The sequence below is a fragment of the Canis lupus genome, chromosome 10 (genome assembly GCF_011100685.1).
Source record: "Canis lupus familiaris isolate Mischka breed German Shepherd chromosome 10, alternate assembly UU_Cfam_GSD_1.0, whole genome shotgun sequence".
In the NCBI taxonomy this organism is placed as follows: Eukaryota; Metazoa; Chordata; class Mammalia; order Carnivora; family Canidae; genus Canis; species Canis lupus.
The window spans coordinates 46,690,465-46,709,964 of NC_049231.1; the positions used below are offsets into that span (position 1 = coordinate 46,690,465).

Below are 19,500 nucleotides of genomic sequence, written 5' to 3' on the forward strand. Positions count from 1 at the left end.
GTCTCCTTGCTGCTTGTCTCCTGAGCCCCTCTCAGCTCCTAGAAGCTTCTCTCCTCATCCCTTCTCTTCCACATGGCCCCCTGCATCTTCAAGTCATCAGTGTACATAGAACTCTTATGCCCAAAGTCCATGACCTCCTCTCCTGCCACCAGCCAGAGAAAACTCTGTTTCTAAAAGGCTTGTGTGATTAGATTAGGCGCGGGGGGGCGGGGGGCGGGGGGAGGCGGATAATCTCCCTTCTGATTAACCCCGAGTCAAGTGATTCAGAACCTTAATTAGGTCTTTAAATCCCTTTGCCATATACTGTTATAGAATCCGGTGCTTGATATTTCATCATGTTCAGGAATTAGGGTGGAAACCTGGGATAGGGGTCATATTTGTATTTCTCCCTGCCACAGGGAGCAAAAAGCATGTTGGCATTTTTGTCTAAGTGCTGGATGAGACTCTTAGGTCAGGGTTTCCTTTCTTCTGCCCCCAGGGCTCAGAGGAAAGGTGGCACTGGACTGGGTGGCCCTTCCCCCTCCTCCTCTTAAGCCAGCCTCTGGGGCTTTTCCAGATCTGAGGAGGGATTCCTGCTTCAGGATCCCTGGGACTTGGCTGGTGTCCATCACCTCCTCCCTTCTCTCCCTTCATCCACCCTGTGCCTGGGCTCGGCCTTTCCCTTCTCATTGCTGCCCCTCTCTTCCATCCGCATGATCTATGGTGGCATCTACACTTGCCTCCTCTCTGCCCACCAGAATCTGCTGCCTACCACTCCACAGCTCCTAAATCTGCTCTCTCTCCCTCATCCCAGTGGGTACCTTCCAAGCTCTATTTCCCAGGCCCTATTACAAAGGCAGGAGGGAGTATGTGTTATAGCCTTTGCATTTTCAATGCCCAGCCCAACACCAGAGGCATAGCAGATGCTCAGCAAACATTTATTGCAGTTTTTCTGGGTTCAAGTATCTGTAGGGTTCACTTGCTAAGTGCAGCTTTCCCTGCCCCAAACCCAAACACTCCCCGCTGCAGCAAATGAGGCCCCAAGTCCTACTCTCCCTCAGCCCAAGGGCGGTGATCAAAGCGAGGGGCTGAGCATGTGGGACCCTCAGAATGAAATGCCACTGCCAATTCTGTTCTATCTCGCACGCACGCACCAGAAACTCTGCGTCCCCCTTGCCCTGGTCAAGAGTCACCACCACCCACAGGCTTCCAGCCCTCACCAAACCCGGGGCCTCGTCTCGGTGATCTCTCTAGGAGTTTACTTGTGCTGGCTTTAATCTTTTTTCATCCTGCCCCTGAATTTGGGCCTGTGTTCTCATCCCCCAGGGACCCACCCACTTCCTCTTGGGATTCCAGCCGAGGACAGTGTGGTTTGAAGAACGTTCTAATCCCAGCCCCAGAGCTCTGAGAGAAAAAATGACTAAAAGCCCTGGAATGTGGAGCCTGCTGCTTCCTGCAAAGCATTTTGAATGAACCACGTAACCAGCAGCTGCGGCACAGAGAATGGAAACTGAGAGGGACGTCATGGCTCCAGGCCCTCAAATAGCAGGCTTGTGAGCAGAACAAGCTCTCTATTTCGGCCCAGCTCAGATGCCCTCGGCACTGACCCCCTCCCCCTCTCCTTCCAGGAACCAGACCCATCGTGTCAAGGATGTGCTCCTCTTGCTCACTTTTTCTGAAAACCCAAAGTCCCAGATTCTTTGCAGAGGATGGAAGGAACCCCTTCCCACTCAGCAGCCCCCGACGGCACCTAGGACCCCACAGCCCAGCCACTCTGTTCTCTCCAGAGCAGAAGGTTAGCAGTCACCAGCCCAGCCCCATCCTGGAATCAGCCCTAGGCCAAGCATGGCAGTGCTCACCACCTCCTGCGTTATCCAAGGCTGCTGTCAGGGTGGAATCGGGGTGAGGAGGGAAGGACAGATGGTCCCAAGGGGAGTAAAAGTCCTGGGAGTTAGGGAGTTCCTAAAGATTGCTCCTGCAGGAAGGGAGGTGACACTAACATTTTTTCAACTTCTTTGTTGAGATGTAACACATGTACAGCAAAGCATGTTAATCTTAGCGGTGCAGCTCGATGAATCCTCTATGTATGTATATACCGCCTGAATCAAAACACAGAGCTTTTGGAATACTCCAGCAGATTCCCTCAATAGCCGTCCCCCTCAAAGGTAGTCACTCAGAAATTTCTCCCACCAGCAAGATTTGCTCATATTTGGATTTCATTTAAATAAAATCACAAAGAGTATGTGCCCTTGCCCACAGTGTCACATCCGTGAGATCCCCAGGGGGTGGACATGTTAGCAGCCCCATGGCACCTACCATGCTCCAGGCCCTGAATGACTAGATGGCATGTTGACTTTTTGCACCGAGGCCTTGGTCTTGAGTCCATTTTGCTGGTAAGAAAGTTAGTTAAATCAGCAGTTCATTTCCATAGTCAGGACACAGAGAAGCTGGAACCCAAACCCAGAGGCCACTCCCTCCTCTCTTTTCTCTTTACAAAAGTAAGGAGACCTGCTCCTATTACACCAAGAAGTGGGGAAGCATTGCCTTAGAAACCCATGGCCTGGAATGTCCTCACAAAGGAAACTGGTTTCAAGCTTCTGTGCACTCCGTTGCCCAAACGGGAGCCCCATTTTACTTCAGTCCTCCTAGTGCATGAGGATATAGGTAACACAGAGGGGTGAACAGCGGCGGAAGGGCACTCAGAGCACCAGGCCCAAGAGGAGGAAAAGAATGAAGAGGTTCATTTATTTAGCCAGTCAATATTTATTGAGTAGCTACTATATGCCAGATACTACCCTGAGCGGGTACTTTCTGGTTATCTATCGCTATATAACAAACCACCCTAACCTAGTGGCTTAAAATGCACAATAAACACTGATTATCTCTCATGACTGTATATAAGTTGACTGGATCTTCTACTGATTTCACTGGGGGCCTCTCACGCTGTCATAGACAGACGCAGATGGGACTGCAGTCATCTGGGAGCTTGCCTGGGCTGGCTGAGTCAAGAAGGCAGATTCTCTTGGCGGCACCAGGGCAAGGACCTCGGAAGACTGAGCGGGGCTGGAGGGCTGCTGGCATTCCCTCTCTCTCCATGTGCTCTCAGAGTCTCTCCTTCTCTGGGTGGCCTTTCCAGTCTTCTCTCCATGTGGATTTCTCCAGCAGGATATCTTGCTTCTCACATGACAGCTCAGGGCTCCCCAAAGTGCAAAAGTGGAAGCCCGTAAGCCTTAGGAAAGCTCAGGCCTGCACTGGCACAGCCTCACTTTGGCCATATTCTGTCGGTTGAGTTACAGTCCCAGACCAGATTCAATGTGGAAGGGCAGTCTGCAAGGGAACAAGTGGCAGGAGGCGTGCTTTCTCGGTGCCATCGTTGAAGACTGGCTACTACCAAAAAAGTTCTTTTTCCTTTATCATGTATTCAACAAATATTCTCTGTCAAGCACACAGTTCCTTCTTGAATAGAGTATACTTAAACTAAATGTCACTGAGAAGCTCCGTGAAGGATAAGTAACATTCAAAAAGTTTACGAGGGGCACCTGGGTGGCTGCCTTCGGCTCAGGTCATGGTCTTGGGGTTCTGGGATCGAGCCCCACATTGGGCTTTCTGCTCAGCAGGGAGTCTGCTTCTCCCTCTCCCTTTGCCCCAGCTCATGCTCTCTCTGACTCTCTCTGTCTCTCTGTCTCTCTCTCAAATAAATAAAATAAAATCTTTTTAAAACAGTGCCTGGCTGCCTCAGTCAGTGGAGCATGCAACTCTTGATCTCAGGGTTGTGGATTTGAGCGTCAAGTTGAGATTACTTAAAAAAATAAAATCTTTAAATAAATGATAGATAGATGATAGATAGATGATAGATAGATAGATAGATAGATAGATAGATAGATAGATAGATAGATAGAGTTTACTACATACCTGACCCCAAGCTTGGGGTCTCCTGAAGCTATAGTCAGGCTGTGACTGAGGTAAATTCTTTGTCACTCAAATATCCGGCACCTGGTCTAGGAGGACTCAAACAAGTGAGGCCAGAAGAGTTGGGGTTCCTTAGGCATCTGTATCTCTATATGGCCTCTCCACATGAATTCTGCAAAATGGCAGCTTCATTGTAGCCAGACTCCTTCCTCCAAGAACTCAGGGATCTTAAGGCATATGTCCTGAGGGACAACAAGAGAGAAGCTGTGTCACCTTTTCTAACCCAGCCTTGGAAGTCATGTAACGTTATTTCTATGATACTCTGTTCGTTAAGGCTGTTACAAAGGCTTACCCAAGTACGGAAGGGAAGACATCCATTCTATGTCTTGATAGGAAATATGTCAACAAATTTGATCCATGTTTAAAACCAGCACACTATATCCTCCGGACATAAATTATCTTCATTTTTCTCACATGCAAAATACGCTCACTCCCTTCCAACAATCCCCAAAAGTCCCATCTATTATGGCATCAGGTTTAAGGGGGAGGGCTGGGATCCCATCATCTAAACCAGTTATGGAAGAGGCTCTTCCAATGCAATTTCTCAGATACAGTTGCTTGAGCACTATTCTTTCTATTTAAAGACTTGTGAACTGGGGCAGCCCGGGTGGCTCAGCGGTTTAGCGCCACCTTCGGCCCAGGGCCTCATCCTGAAGACCCGGGATCAAGTCCCATGTCAGCCCCCCCCCCCCCCCCCCCCCATGGAAACTGCTTCTCCCTCTGCCTGTGTCTCTGCCTCTGTGTGTGTGTGTGTGTCTCTCACGAATAAATAGATAAAATCCTTTTTTTTTTTAAATTTAAAAAATAAAGACTTGTGAGCTAAGAGAAAAGTTATCTGTTCCACACACACAACCAACACACAATGAGGGGACAGGGCTCAGGATAATCACTATAAACATGTCCATTCAAACGTCTTGAGGGAGGCTCACAGCAGTCACTGGACTATAGTCATTGTGAAATCCAGACAGGTACATATTGCCCATTTCTTGGTTAGGGTTCTGGGAATATTTCCCAATGGCTCTTGGCTCTGTCTCTGGGCTCTCAGTTCCACTTTCTGAATCACCCTTCTTCACTATAAACACCTGCTGATGTTTACAACTGAGTAGCTTTCTCAGCTTGCTTCCTTCTTGGGGGCCCAAAGTCCAAAAATATTATGGAGCTTTTTTCATTTTGTTCTACTCGGTACCTTTCAGGATCAACTGATGATGCTTCTGATAATACAATTCTATTTAATACTTTGTAGGTTTCCTATGGACCCTACTGAGCTTCACTCCATTAACCAAAAGCTGTGCTACAACCCTCATTAAGATCAGCTCTTCTTGGGATCCCTGGGTGGCTCTCCGGTTTGGCGCCTGCCTTGGCCCAGGACGTGATCCTGGAGTCCTAGGATCGAGTCCCACGTCAGGCTCCCTGCATGGGGCCTGCTTCTCCCTCTGCCTGTGTCTCTGCCTCTCTCTTTCTCTCTCTGTGTCTCTCATGAATAAATAAATAAAATCTTAAAAAAAAAAAAAAAAAGATCAGCTCTTCTCGACCTTGAGCCTTTGGTGAAGCTGTTGAGGTACAATCCCCTCAAGATTCTTAGAAGCCCAGTTATTTAATAAACAGAATCTGTGAGGCATGCTCTTGAAATACTCAGGGGACCTTTCTCCATCTGAAAGATTTATGAAGCATTTGATCTTTCTGAGGTTTTAGCAAAAGGTCTCATAGGTCCACCTTGGATTTTATCTTTGTCTTGAGACTCTTTCAGACTTTGGGAATCTTTCACCTTTAGGGAGGCTTGAGAATGAGAAACTATATTTACTTTCAAACCCAGAAAATCCCTGGCTTTTAAACATTTTCTATACAATTTTGCTTGAAAATTAAACTTTCCTTTTTAAAAAAAAAATTTTTTTTTTTTTAGAGAGAAAGAGCATATATGTGTGAGCACAAGTGGGGGGAGGAGCAGAGGGAGAGGGAGACAGAGAATTTTAAGCAGACTCCACACCCAGTGAATGAGCCCAGTGTGGGGCCTGATCTCACGACTCAGAGATCACGACCTGAGCCAAAATCAAGAGTTCGATTCTCAACCGACTGAGCCACCCTGGTGCCCCTAAAATTTCCTCTTTAATTCATCTTGGCTCCAGCTTCCAACATCTTCCTATTTCTTTTGTTGCTCATTTCCAACTTTGTCATCTGTCAGAATGCAAAAAAAAAAAAAATTATCCTTCTATAACCGTTGACAAAAACAAAAAACGTCTTCCTCACCTGCAGCCTCTTCAGGGGCCATCAGGCTTCCCCTTCCAATATCTTCAAAACCCTTACAACTTCTGCCCACCTCCCCATCTGAAGCCACAGATTTAGGTTCTCTTATGGCAGCTACCCATTTCCAGGGAATGAAAAGCCTGGATTAACTGTCTTTTGCATGGTAACAAATCATCTCAAAACAATGGCCTCAAACTAACAACAAAACTTTTATTTTGCTCATGAACTGGGAAGTTGACTGGAAATAATCCAGGCCATTCTCACTCAAGACCTCTCCGTGAGTTTTCAAGCACTTCTGGGGCTCCTAGAGCATCCTCTAGGATGTGAATGAAATCTCTCTACAAGCAATCTCGGGGTGGCTAGATTTCTTTTATGGCCACTGAAGGCTCCCAGCATGAGTGTCCCAAAAGGAGCCATTAGAAGCTATGTGGTCTTATCTACTCCAGCCCTGACAATTACACATGTCACTTTTGCTGCAGTCTCTTTGCCTAGGCACTCTCAAATCTCTACCCAGGTTCAAGGGCCAGGGACAGAGACTCCAGTGACTGGAGTGAGGGGAAGAGAATCAAAGGATTGTGGACATGTTTTGAAACCAACATCAAGAGGTTGAGTAACATATCTAAAGTCACACAGCTGGAAAGTGACAGAGTTGAGGTTTGAACCCAGGCATTTTGATTCCAGACTCATATCCTTAACTGCTAGTCTACACTGCCTGCTATATTTGTAGACATGGCACCAATGGTACAGGCTCCAGGTGGGGGGGTGCCTTCTGTCCTGGGAAAGCTCTTGATTTGCTTTTCTATACTCGACTTGCTCTCAGAGAGGTAGTGGGACTCATAGTAGATGCAGGGGCTGCTGGATATAAAATGAATGAATGAATCAGAGCTAGAGCAGCCTCTTCTGAAAGCATTTTCTCCTTCCTCAAATCGCTTGCTTCCCCATGGCCACCAATGCTTTGGTGTGATTTCCATGTCACTCTTGCCACAGCTCAAGACACCTCACTTGCTCTTGTGCCCTGGATCTTGCTAGGTGTGTTCCCACAGAAGAAGGAGAAGTGTTGCTTGACATTTTAAGAATGTCTGCCAGGCTGTTTGGTGGAAAGCCTGAAGATTACTCACCAGGGATGAGGCTTCTGTTGACTTTACCAGGCCATGGTATTTTCCTAAATTTCCCTTAAAGCCTGACTTTCTTTTTTTTTTTTTTTTTTTTTTAACTTATTTTATTTATTTATTTATTTATTTATTTATTTATTTATTTATTTGAGAGAGAGAGATAGTGAGAAAGAGCACAAGAAGCAGGGAGGGGAAGAGGGAGAGATAGCAGGCACCCTGCTCAGCAGGGAGCCCAATTCGGGCTCTGTCCTAGGACCCCAGGATCATGGGGGCAGATGAAGGCAGATGCTTAACCAACTGAGCCACCCAGGCACCCCAAGGCTTGACTTTCTACAGATTTCAACACACAAAGATTAAAAATTATATATTTGTGGTCATGAGCATTAAAGTCCTAAATAGGGCTTGTATGATACACCAACATTTCTAATAAATCTTATCTGACATAAGTGCTTGCTTCATAGTCTGAATGACACCTTGGTGCAGAGGACAAATCAGCCAGTATACAAATGGTGGCCCTTGAAACCAGCCCCACATTCCACTGGCCAAACATTTCATCCTGGTGAGGGACTGTATCTTCCTGGAGGAAAAAACAGCTTTTTCTAATTTGTCTGTCCAGAGGGACACCTTTTCCTAACTGAATAAAGGTACCATATGTATTAAAAGCAGCACTAGGGGACAGCTGGAAGATATAATAAGATATTATATTAACCTACTCCACAGGACAAGTAATAGAAATCAACCCTGGCAAACAATAATAAATTTATTAAATTTCAAGAAGGGATTGAAGACCTCAGCCTCAGGACAGGCCAGAGGCAGGACAGTTCCAAGGACCTAAGAGGTTCTAGAATCCATGAACCCCCTCCTTAGAACACTTCCATGAAAGCAGCCCCATTTCCACATCTACCAGTCTCTGCCTCTTGGTTCAAAATCCCAGAATCTTGGGATCCCTGGGTGGCGCAGCGGTTTAGCGCCTGCCTTTGGCCCAGGGCGCAATCCTGGAGACCCAGAATCAAATCCCACGTCAGGCTCCCGGTGCATGGAGCCTGCTTCTCCCTCTGCCTGTGTCTCTGCCTCTCTCTCTCTCTCTCTGTGTGTGTGACTATCATAAATAAATAAAAATTTTTTAAAAAGCCTCAAACTAAATATCTTTTAAAAAAAAAAAATCCCAGAATCTTGACAGAGAGAATCTGATTGAATCAGCTTGATTCAGATATTCCCTCCATACCTATCAGCTGTGGCCAGGGATGGGAAGAGTCATCCAGTATAGTCTATACCATAGATTGAGTTGCTGAACTCCTCACTATATAAGGGGGTTCCCAGAGCCCAGGCCCTAACCCCTCCCCTTGGAGGGGTCACTTGTAGCAGTTCTGTATAATGACCACCTAGTATCTGCCATCCCCAAGAAGGTCAATAGCTGATCAATTCAACCATTCAGAAAAAAGTTTCCTGTGGCTGTTCACTCTGTACATAGCAGGCAATGGCATAAATAATAAAACGGAGTGGCACTGGCTGGCTCAGTGGATAGAGCACATGAATCTTGATCTTGAGGTCATGAGTTTAAGCCCCACCTTGCGTGTTAAACTTACTTAAAAAACAAACAAACAAACAAAAAACGATTATAATTGAACAGAAACCCACATGGCCATTCCCCAGGTTCAACAGATTTTTTTAAAAATATTTTATTTATTTATTTATGAGAGAAACACAGAGAGAGGCAGAGACATAAGCAGAGGGAGATGCAGGCTACTTACAGGGAGCCCGATGCGGGGCTCGATTCCTGGAGTCCTGGACCCTGGGATCATGACTCGAGCCAAAGGCAGATGCTCAACCACCGAGCCACCCAGGTGCCCCAGTTCAACAGATGTTAACAGATTGCCATTTTCTTCAGATTTCTTTTTCTTTTAAAGAAATAAAACATTTCAGCTACAGCTAAATCCCTGCCCATAGTCCTGCTCCCTCCTGCCCATGAAGATGTGAGTGCCATCCTAAAGTTGGGAGTATCATTTCCTAGAGTGATTTTGGCTTTGACTTTTCATTCTAGCTGGACCTCAGGTGCACAAGTTGAGCCAATCATTCTCTCAATGGCACACTCCCATCCCTGTTCCTTCTGCACAAAGGCCGTCTCTTGTTTTATTTTATCCCTATGATGCTCCTTCACTACCCCAGTGTCCCCCACTCCTAAAGGCAACCACATTAATATGTTTATATGTGTCCCTCTAAAATGTACATTGTCGTTCTATGTACATGTATTTTTAGTTTAGGGTTTTTGTTTTTGTTTTTAGCTTTGAGGCACTTTATTTATATACATATACATAAACTAACAAGAACTCAGAATTCATCATACATTTACTTCATTTTTTAGCTTGACCTTCTAGTAAATCATTAGCTTTATTGATCTGAGCTGAGATCTAAAGAGATCCTCCCTTGTCTGGGTGATTTAAAAGCATCATTTGTCAAGGAGCATCTCATTTTTCCTTTATTGCCAGCAGGGCTTGTGCTCGGTACTAATGCTGCTTCCCGTCTTGTGATGTAGGGTTCAAACCCACCTCTGGAATAGCCACCACTGAAGGTAGATTTTAGCAGATGTTGAGAAACATGTTTTCTCGAGGCTCCACATGCCCCATGGCTTGCAAAACACAACAGCCTGCAAATCCTGCTGCTGCGGTGGTCAGCCCAGCCTCTCCGGCCGCACTGGCTGTGACTCCAGCTCAGCTCCCCAGCCTCCGCCGAGCCCAGCCCAGCGGCCACAGCCACCAAGTCCACAGCTCTACGGCTGCCACCAGCAGGCACTGTGTGTTTTTAGTTCACATAAATGACGTGGTGCCGTAGATTTTATTCTGCTTCTCGCTTTCTCAGTCAGCACTACACTTTTAAGGTCCACCCGTAGCGTCGGGTATACATCTGGTTGCCTGTGCGTCCACCCCATTTGCCTTATCCCATTCCTCTGGTGAGGGGGAGGAAAGAGGAGCAAATTGAGAAGATGGTTAGGACCAGACTTGTCCTCGAGACACTATCCCAGGAGAGAGACGTGTCGATGCCCCTCCATAACTATACATGTGTGCCCACATGTACACACACACACACACACACACACACACACATCCCACTTTAGCTGGGGCCCCGGTGAGCGGAGGTGGGGAAACCAGGCTGGGAGTTCTATCAAAGGAAGACTTGTTTCAGAGCTCTGCTCTTACAGCCAAGTCCTTGCCCCCTCCAGGATGCCTGCCCTGACCACCCCATTCCATATGCAGGCCTCTCCCCATTCTGGGGACTGTGAATCTCATTTAATCATACACTGGTCTGTTCTAGTCTTTCTATTACTATCTTGCTAATTAAACCGAAATCAATCAATCAATCAAACAATAAACCGAAATCCTCTGGACGGAAAGGACTGTCTCTTGTCCTTTTTGTCTCTCTTGCTTAAGGCCCGGCCCTAAAGAAATGAGGGCAGGGAGTGGGAAGCAGAATAGTGACTTCCTTAATTCAGGCTCTGCTCCCTCTGTTTTAGGGACATGCCATCTCTCAGCAAACACTTAGGTGCCAGGCCCTTACAAGTCCAGAGAGAAAACATATGCTGTTCTAGCTCTCAGGGAGCCTTTTATGGGGGATGCAAACACCAGACATGAAGTCATAGGACAGTGTGGAGAAGGCAAAGATGAGCAGATACTTGAGGTGCCAAGGAGGAAATCCCAGCGCAGCTCAGAGGGAGGCTGGGGGTGCTCCTGACATCCAAGCTGCCCCTGAAACCAAAGAGGTCAATTGAGAACTGGAAGCAGGGCAAGGGGATTATGAAATTAGATTGAGTGGGTACAAGGAATACCAGTACTGCAAGCATTCCAGTTATTGTGGCTGCACATCAAACAGCCATTTATTATGTTTGCAGATTCTCCCGGTCAGGAATCCGGACAGGGCACAGCAGGAAGAGCTTGTCTCTGCCCCGTGTTGTCTGGGGCCTCCTCTGGAAGCATCCACGGCTGGGCTTTGGAATCACTGAAGGCTCATTCACTCACAAATCTGGTGGCTGATGCTGACTGGAGGTTGGGTCCCCAGTACTTCTCCATGCGGTTTTCCCCATTGGTCTCTCCAGGTGGGCTGGTTTGGGCTTCTTACAGCATGGTGGCTGGGTTCCCAGGATGAGCAACCCAAAAAAGAGAGAGAGCCAGGTGGAAGTTATATGACTTGTCTTAAATTATTTCTTCTGCTAAATTCTATTGGCCAGAGCAGTCACAACCTCCTGGCCCAGGTTCAATGAGAGGAATCAGACCCCTCTGCTCAGCCGGAGGAAAGTCAATCACATTGCAAGGAGAGCACATGGGCAACGCCTGGGTTAGCTCAGACCCCTCTGCTCAGCGGTTAAGCATCTGCCTTCACACCCAGGGCGTGATCCTGAAGTCCCAAGATCAAGTCCCACATCGGGCTCCCTGCATGGAGCCTGCTTCTCCCTCTGCCTGTGTCTCTGCCTCTCTTTCTGTGTGTGTGTGTGTGTGTGTGTGTGTGTGTGTGTGTCTCATGAATAAATAAATAAAATCTAATAAAAAAAAAGAGCACATGGGATGGGATATATATTTTGGTGCAGCCACCTTTGGAGAATACAATCACCATGGTATGTATTGATAAGATGGAGGGACAATGGTGGATGGATAGGCATCTAAGATCACTGGAGTATAGTATATAAAATGGAGGCAGCCAGATACAAGGCTATAAGGCCAGGTTCCAGAGGGTCTTAAAAACCACACCTAGAAAAAAAATCAAAAAATATAAATAAATAAATAAGTAAGTAAGTAAATAAATAAATAAATACCACACTTAGGAAAACGCTTACAGGCAAAGGTGATTTTGGAGGCCCAAGACTCCTCCCTCCTCAGTCCCATCACCCAACACCTCATCTGTGCTTGATCAGAAAACATCTAAGCTTCAAAAAAAAAAAAAAAAGAAAAGAAAACATCTAAGACTCTCTATGGGTGGCTGAAGCAAAGGGACTCTTGGGATTGGTCTGTGCCCTGGAAGTAAGTGTCAAGGATAGCCAGAAACCAGTTTCTACCTTTGTCACTATGTGTGCATGTGTCCACACCTACCTAGCCAAGCCCAATCTATTGACTCCAGAGTCCCATTGATGCTACTGCTTGGGTCCAGGGGCACCTGGGGGTTCAGAGGAGCATAAGACTCTTTATCTCAGGATTGTGAGTTCAATCCCCACATTGGGAATAGAGATTACTAAAAAATAAGTAAACCTCAAAAAAAAAAAAAAAAAAAAGGGAAAGAGATGCCCTTCCAGGTCCATTCTGAATGGTCCTGGGCAAAGCAAGATCCACTCTCTCCCTCCCTCCCTCTCTCTCTCTCTCTCTCTCACACACACACACACGCACACGCACACGCACACACACACACACACACACACAGCAGCACATGTACCCTGGCCCACCAGGTGTAAGCCAAGAAGGCAGCATCATATCAAGGAGAGAGCCCTTGTTTGGTAGTTAGGAGTCCTGGGTAATCATCTGGTCTCTGGCTATGGGCTTTGGGGAGGTCATTTACCACACTGGAACTTACAGGCAAGTGCAAGACTTGGACCAGACAGGAGTTCATCCCAAGTGTGGTCATTGGAGATCAGTAATTAAAATCACCTGGCCTGAAAACAACAATAAGCTCGAGCTATCACCTCACACTCACTGGAATGGCTCAAGTGAAACAGGCAACACCAAGTGCTGATCAACTGGAGACCAACTGGGACGCTCCTACTTTGTTGGTGGGGATGCAAAATTGTACACCCACTTTAGAAAGCAGTTTGGTGGTATCCACTAACGCTAAATACCTTCCCTATGACCCGGCAATTCCACTCCTAGATATTTACCCCAAAGACATAAAACAGATGTCCACAAGAGGGACCTGACTTGTACAAAATGATCATAGCAGCTTTATTTATAACAACTCCAAACTGGAAGCGGTCCAGGTGTCCATCAACAGGTGAACAGATAAATAAAGAGAAACCAAACTACTGATACACACAACATGGGCGGATGTCAAAAACATTTATGCCGAGAGAGGTCAGAAACAAGAGTGAATGCCATATGACTCCACTTATCACAGTCTCTAAACAGGTGGAACTGAACGTGATGCTAAAAGTCAGGCCAGCGGTCCCTTGCCCCGCCCCCCCCCCCCCCCACCGCCGGGGCGGGTGGGCGGCGGTAGGTGCTGGAGTGGGGGTGGGGAGGGGAGGCTGGAGAGAGGATCCATGGAACGTTCTCGAATGATAGCACTGCTCTGTAGCTTCATAGGATGTAGGTTACACAGATGTGTAGGTTTGTCAAAAGGCACGAACCCTTACGCGGAAGATGGGGGCAGTTCCCTGTTCTCCTTTCATTTAAAAAAAAAAAAAAAAAAACAACCATCCAGGCTGCCTGTTAAGCATGCCGCGGGCACCCCGGAGCGACGGAGCCAGGGAGCCCTCTGGGGCGGGCCCGGGAATCCGCATTCTCCGGCCCGCAGCTCTGGCCTGAGCGCCTGCATTTGAGACCCAGGTCCCCAGGGGCGCCCCCCGCCCCCCCGCCCCCCGCGCCCACGATCCCACCCAAGCCTCCGGCGCTCCCCGAGCCCCCAGCCCGCTGCCCAGTCGCCCCTGGTAACCGAGAAAGGGCCTGAAAACCCTCAAAGTGCAGCCGCCCGGGGAGGGCCGTCCGCGGTGTCAGCGAGACAAGGGCAAACACAAAATGCGGGGTAATTGGCGGTTTTCTGATTCTCGGCCCTTTGTGCGGCGGCGCGGAGCCGGGGCGCGCTCCCAAGCCCGGGCCTTTCAGCCGCCGGGGCCGGGCCTCGCGCTGCCCGCGCTCCGCGGCGCATAATTAATCGGGCTTCACCGGGCCCCGGACAAAGGCGCCCATTCACCCGCCGCTCCTCCCCCCGGGGATATTGTTATTTCTGAAAACTGCAGCCAGCTGGGCCGCCGAGAAACGTCAGCGCTGTGGGAGAGCGAGCGGCCGGCCGGGCGGAGGAGAGAGGGGGCTCTGTCTCCGCGGCCGAGCGGGCGAGCGAGCGGGATTAGAGGCGGCGCGGGCCGGGCCGGGGCAGGGGCAGGGGCAGGGGCAGGGCAGGGGCCGGGGCCGGGGCCGGGGCCTTTCTGAAGTCTGCACAAGGCCTCAGAAAGCCTCGTGATTTCCATGGGGCCCGGGAGGAGAGCGCCATGGCAATGGTAACGGGTGCATTGAGGCTTCCTAGGCAAGGAGAAGGCGCTGCATTCAGGCCACCCTGAGCAGGGCACAGCTCCCGAGTGGGAGGGCCCAGGGCGGCCGGGTGGGAAGCCGGGGTGCCCCCACCCGTGCCAGGCCTTCCCCGACAACCGGCAGGACGACTCAAGGAATGGAGGCCTGGGTCTGGGTCTCTGGAGCCTGGGGTCAATCGAGTTAGAGACCCAGGATGTGAAGACCCCATAGGCACCTGGCTTCTGCTCCAAGGACCACCGGAGGAGCTCATTCCAAACAAACAAACAAACAAAACCTATGCAGAAGCAGGCTCTCAAAGTCTGGGCTGGGGCTCATTTTGTGAAGTCTCCACGCACCCCTGAAGCCCACCCACGTTGGATTCCCTCTCAGCACCGCCCCACCCCCCACCCCATGGTACAAGTGCCCCACTTCCCATTTCACAGAGGAGGAAACGGGCCCAAGGAGGTAAACTGACTTGCCCACGATAACAGAACAGAGCTGGAACTGGGTGTGCTGCTTGTGTGCAAAAGCAGAACAGCAGGAAGAGGCGGCTGGAAAGGGAGGCTTCACCTCCTCCCTGGAGCGTGTCTTGACTGTGCAGGCCCGTCCTGGTGTCTCCTTTCCCTGGCCTCTCCTTGCGTGGGGCTGATGTACCCAGTTAAATGCCTCTAGCATGTTCTGTTTTCACCGGTTCACTGGGGTTTCTCCAACCTGCTCCATCAGAGGCTCGCTTGAGTGCAGGTCCAGAGATCACATTGGTTTTGTGTCAAGGCCAGTGCCGGTGGAGCTCCAGCCAAGGCCCATTGGACGTGAACAGCATCTCATGACTCTGGAGTCCGGCCCTTTACACCGTGCTCCCCTTCAACGCCCAGTACCCTCCCCAGGCCCCACAGAGGGCCTGGTCCCAGGTCAGCAGCACTGGGCTTCACCTTTGCCAGTGAACCTAAAGAAACGGGCACCCGTTCATTCCGCCTTCCAAAGCTGGGAACAGTCATGAACAGCCACCATGGATTTCCAAAGCCTCAGCATCCTGAACACCTCCCAGAACAAGCAGGGGCCTTTCCAGAGCCCTGCCCATCCCAGCCCATCTCGTGGAGACGTTCTGTCCCTCAGCTGTACTCTGGAAAATGTTCCCTCGGCCGATGACTGCCAGTCCTGAGCGGGGCCACTGGCCTGAGAGCCAGACCAAGCCATAGAGCCTCCTCCCACGAATGAGGGAAAGGAAGCCTCCCTGTACTTTCAGAGGAGCCCAGGCTGCCATCCAAGGCCCAGAGAGAGTGAGTGCCCAGCCAGGTTCTCTCCGCTTCCATCAGGCCATGCTGGACACTAGAAAGCCAGTATCATGCAACATCCATATCTGTGGGTGGGAGAATGTACAGAAAATTCAAAACCAAAGTGAAGGGAAAGAGAGCAGTTGAGCCAAGGCCTGGCCAGGGCTCTAACGGGGCAGATTAGCTGTCTGGTTGCAGGCCGACTCAGGCACGGCTACCGACGCCAGGGGAGCCTCCCTGGGGGACCCTGTGACCCAGGCAGCCCCCAACGGCCAGACTGCCAGCATGGCATCAAGCAGAAAAGCAGACTAGCTGTCTGCCATTAAGCAAGTTTTATTTAGGGTTTAGAGTGATCCGATGGTGTCTGGAAATAAGAGGAAGGCTCAGCCATAAGGGAACCGCATGATGTCAAGCAATGCCCTTGAAATGCACACTGAAGTATTTAAGGCAAAGGGGCAAAATGGCTCTAACTTGTTCTCAAAGGATTCCAGATGATGTAAATAACCTTAGAAAAGACGGACAGAAATTACTTGTAATATTCTTATAATTTCTCTGAAGTTCGAGATTAAAAAACCAGGGAGTGCGCACAGGCTCGTGCACACACAGCACAGCATTGATATTCCAAATCCTGTACTCAGGGATGGGACTCAACTCTCCTGCAGTCCCCTACCCCCACTCAAGCAGCTCTCACTATCTTCTGTTACAGCATTTCATGAGCCCAAGTCGGTTTGAAAGTCCTTAAAGGGTAAGGCCTGTGTTGTTTATAATCCTACTGCAGCGAGCACCGTGCTTTGTGAACGGTAAGCATTCAGCCAAACCTGGCGTCCACCCATTTGCCATGGAAGGCTTCCAGCTCTGAGTGAAATGGAAGAAGGAGAAAGAGAGAGGCTGGCCAACGGAAAGAAGGAACCAAGGAAGGTGGTTGAGTCCATACAGACTTCCCAGTCCAGCGTACTCATGTGATTTTTTTTTTTTTTCGAGGTTAGAAGTCAGGCCCCCCTAATCTTCCATCCTTCCGTAGAGCTTGGAAAGTGACTCAGCCCCAGTGGGGCTGCCTGGGGAGTGCACCCAGAGCTCTTCAGTCGTGCACGGCCTGGACCTGGCCATGTCCACGTGTGGTTAGCAGAGCCAGTAATGTATCTATTTAAACTGTGTCTGGTTCTCTGAGTGTTTCCTGTAAGTGGATCTTGTCTCTTCTCTCCAGTGAGACACAGGGGGAAGGGCCTGGCCTCCTCCCGTTCCCCCCCTGGGGGGTAGGAACACAGAGTCACATAAGCCCTCCGGCACCTATACCAGGGACTATGTCCGGCTTGCACTCTCCTACACCCCCAGCACTTAGCGTGGTGGATGGCGCAAATTTGGTGCTCAGTAGAGACTCACTAAACACTCAATAAACACAGAGTCTGGTTGAGCTGAATCGAGTTGCCTGCTGTGCCAAGGGCCCACTGAGCAGGCTCTTTGAGAGCTGTATTTCTGGCCTCAGATGCTCACCATCAAGGCAGCAGAGTGTCCCCAGGGGGACCCAGTGACCTAGGCAGCCCTCAACGGCTGCCCTGTGTGCCCGTCCTCGGAGCAGCTCCCTCTGGTTGCTGTTTCTCCCGTGTCCCTGAGGAAGACGGTGGCACCATCTTTGTGGCCAGTGTGTCACAGTCAGTGTTAGGACAGATAGTCTCTGCTTCTGAGTCCTCTCCTCCTGGTTCTGCTGAGTGGAGCCACTTGGGACGAGAAGGCTTGCTCAGCACATTTCCAGTGAGCGCAGGACCTTCTGTGAAGAGAACTCAGCTCACAGTTGATATCCCTCCACCCGGACCCCCTTGCTCCATCCTCACACCCACACCATGGCGAAGGCTCAGTGTGGGGGTAGCTGAGCATAGCACCCTGCAGGTGCCAGAGACGGAGGGGGAACAGCAGGCTTGGTGGGGGCAGGGAGAGGGGGACCAGAATGGTCGCCGGAAGCTCCATTCTTCTCCCTGGGACCTGGGGCAGGACACTTGTGATGGGGCAGTGGGAACTACTTGCAGGAGCAGAAAACTCAGGAATGGATATCTTCAGTCAGGTCTCTGGGCCCCTCCTGGGAGCCCCACCCCCGGGCTAGGAGCCTTCTGCCGGATTGTTATTGCTGCTTCAAAGGGCCTGAGCCCCTGGTCAGGCCGGAGGGGGTGGGGTTCATTCCTGGCCTTAGGGCCAGAGAGATCTCTGCACACCTTGGGGGGAGTGGGGAGTTCTTCCTTCAACATCCCCCGGCATGGGGGCTGGGCCAACTTGACAAAGCCTCTCCTGCTGTCTCTGCACCTCTCACCATGTCCCTGCACCCCTTTAGAGGAAACCGCTCTTTGGGCCTTTGGGCCAGGACTGGCCATGCTCCCAGCACACTCAGTGTTTGTTTCCAATCCAAGAAAGAGCTGGAGACTCTGGGACTGGGAACTCATTCTCCCTGCCCCCGTCTTTTCTTTGCTTTTTCTGTCCCCTTCTCTTTACCCCCAACAGCCCTCTCTGCCCCCCAACCTCTCCCCCACCAGCCCCAAGAGCTTCCAAAGTGACAAATGTAGGCCCAAGTCAAACCCTCATCTTCAGGGCCCTGCTGGCATCTCTCCTGGCTCACCCATCTTCCTCCTCCTGCTCTGCAACCCAGCCACTCTCCTCACCCCCACCCCCGCCATTCCTCTTTGTGGACAACTTTCTAAATGCAGCCCAACTTCCCCTTTTCAGTCCATAGGGCCTGTAAAACAGCTGCAAAAAGTCAGCAGCTCTGCAAAAGTTCTCTTGCAAATCGAGCAACACCCCCTGGCTGGAGCCATTGGCTTCCCCTTCCCCGGATCTGGCAGGCCAGCCTCCTCCCCCCTGTATACAGTGGGGAGACCCCTTGGTACTTACTCCCAGGGACACAGTCTCCTCCGCAGACTAATCTGGAGAGAACTCCCTGAAGGGCCCAGCACAGTGTAGTCAGCGGGAGGAGACAGCCCAAAGCCTGACCCGCAGGCCTGACCCTGTGGCCCTGAGGGACCCCGGGAAGTCCACTTACACACCCCCATATACACGTACACACACACAGGCTTCATGTTTATAGAAAGAAAGGATGGATTGGGGGCACCTGGGTGGCTCAGCGGTTGAGCGTTTGCCTTTGGCTCAGGTCATGATCCCAGGGTCCCTGGATCGAGTCCCACGTCGGGCTCCCTGCATGGAGCCTGCTTCTCCCTTTGCCTATGTCTCTCCCTCTCTCTCTGTGTCTCTCATGAATAAATTAATACTTTTTTTAAAAAGAGAGAGAAAGAAGGAATGGATTGGCTGGTTTTCCAAACCCCTTTCAAGACTCAAATTCCCCAGATCTGTCATCTCTCCTTCAGGGGCTCCTGCCCAAGAGAGAAGGGGCTTTGCCTGGGACACTTGGCTGGCCGAGGGTTGTGTGACTGGGCCCCAGCTCCCCTAAACAGCATTCCGTGTTCTCCGTGTGGCGCTCGGCCCTCATAAAACAGTGACTTTCACTCCTGGCCACACGTCAGAATCACCTGGAGAGATTTTACATCCTGTCCATCCTGGGCCGCACTCCAGAACCACGAAATCACAATCTCAGGGTGGGGCCTGGTTATCTGTCTGTTTGGAAGCTTATCCAGGTGATTCTGACTGAGCGGAGTAGAGTCGCTGCGGACAAGGCTTCTAGAAACTGAAGATGCGGCTCCAAGCCAGGCGTGCCTGCCTGCTCCCCACCAGGCCCCCCGAGGCCTCCCACGCACT

General features: G+C 50.2%; 1 long non-coding RNA gene and 1 pseudogene across 1 annotated transcript; both read right to left on the bottom strand.

The window, feature by feature from the left end:
- Positions 1-9,652: 9,652 nt before the first annotated feature.
- Positions 9,653-11,136, bottom strand: LOC119873731 (annotated as a pseudogene).
- On the bottom strand, positions 11,136-15,723 carry LOC119873663. The gene is made up of 2 exons (XR_005365800.1): positions 14,973-15,723; positions 11,136-11,421 (listed from the first exon to the last, which is right to left on the bottom strand). It is a non-coding gene; the product is annotated as an uncharacterized LOC119873663 (long non-coding RNA).
- Between the last annotated feature and the right edge of the window lie 3,777 nt (positions 15,724-19,500).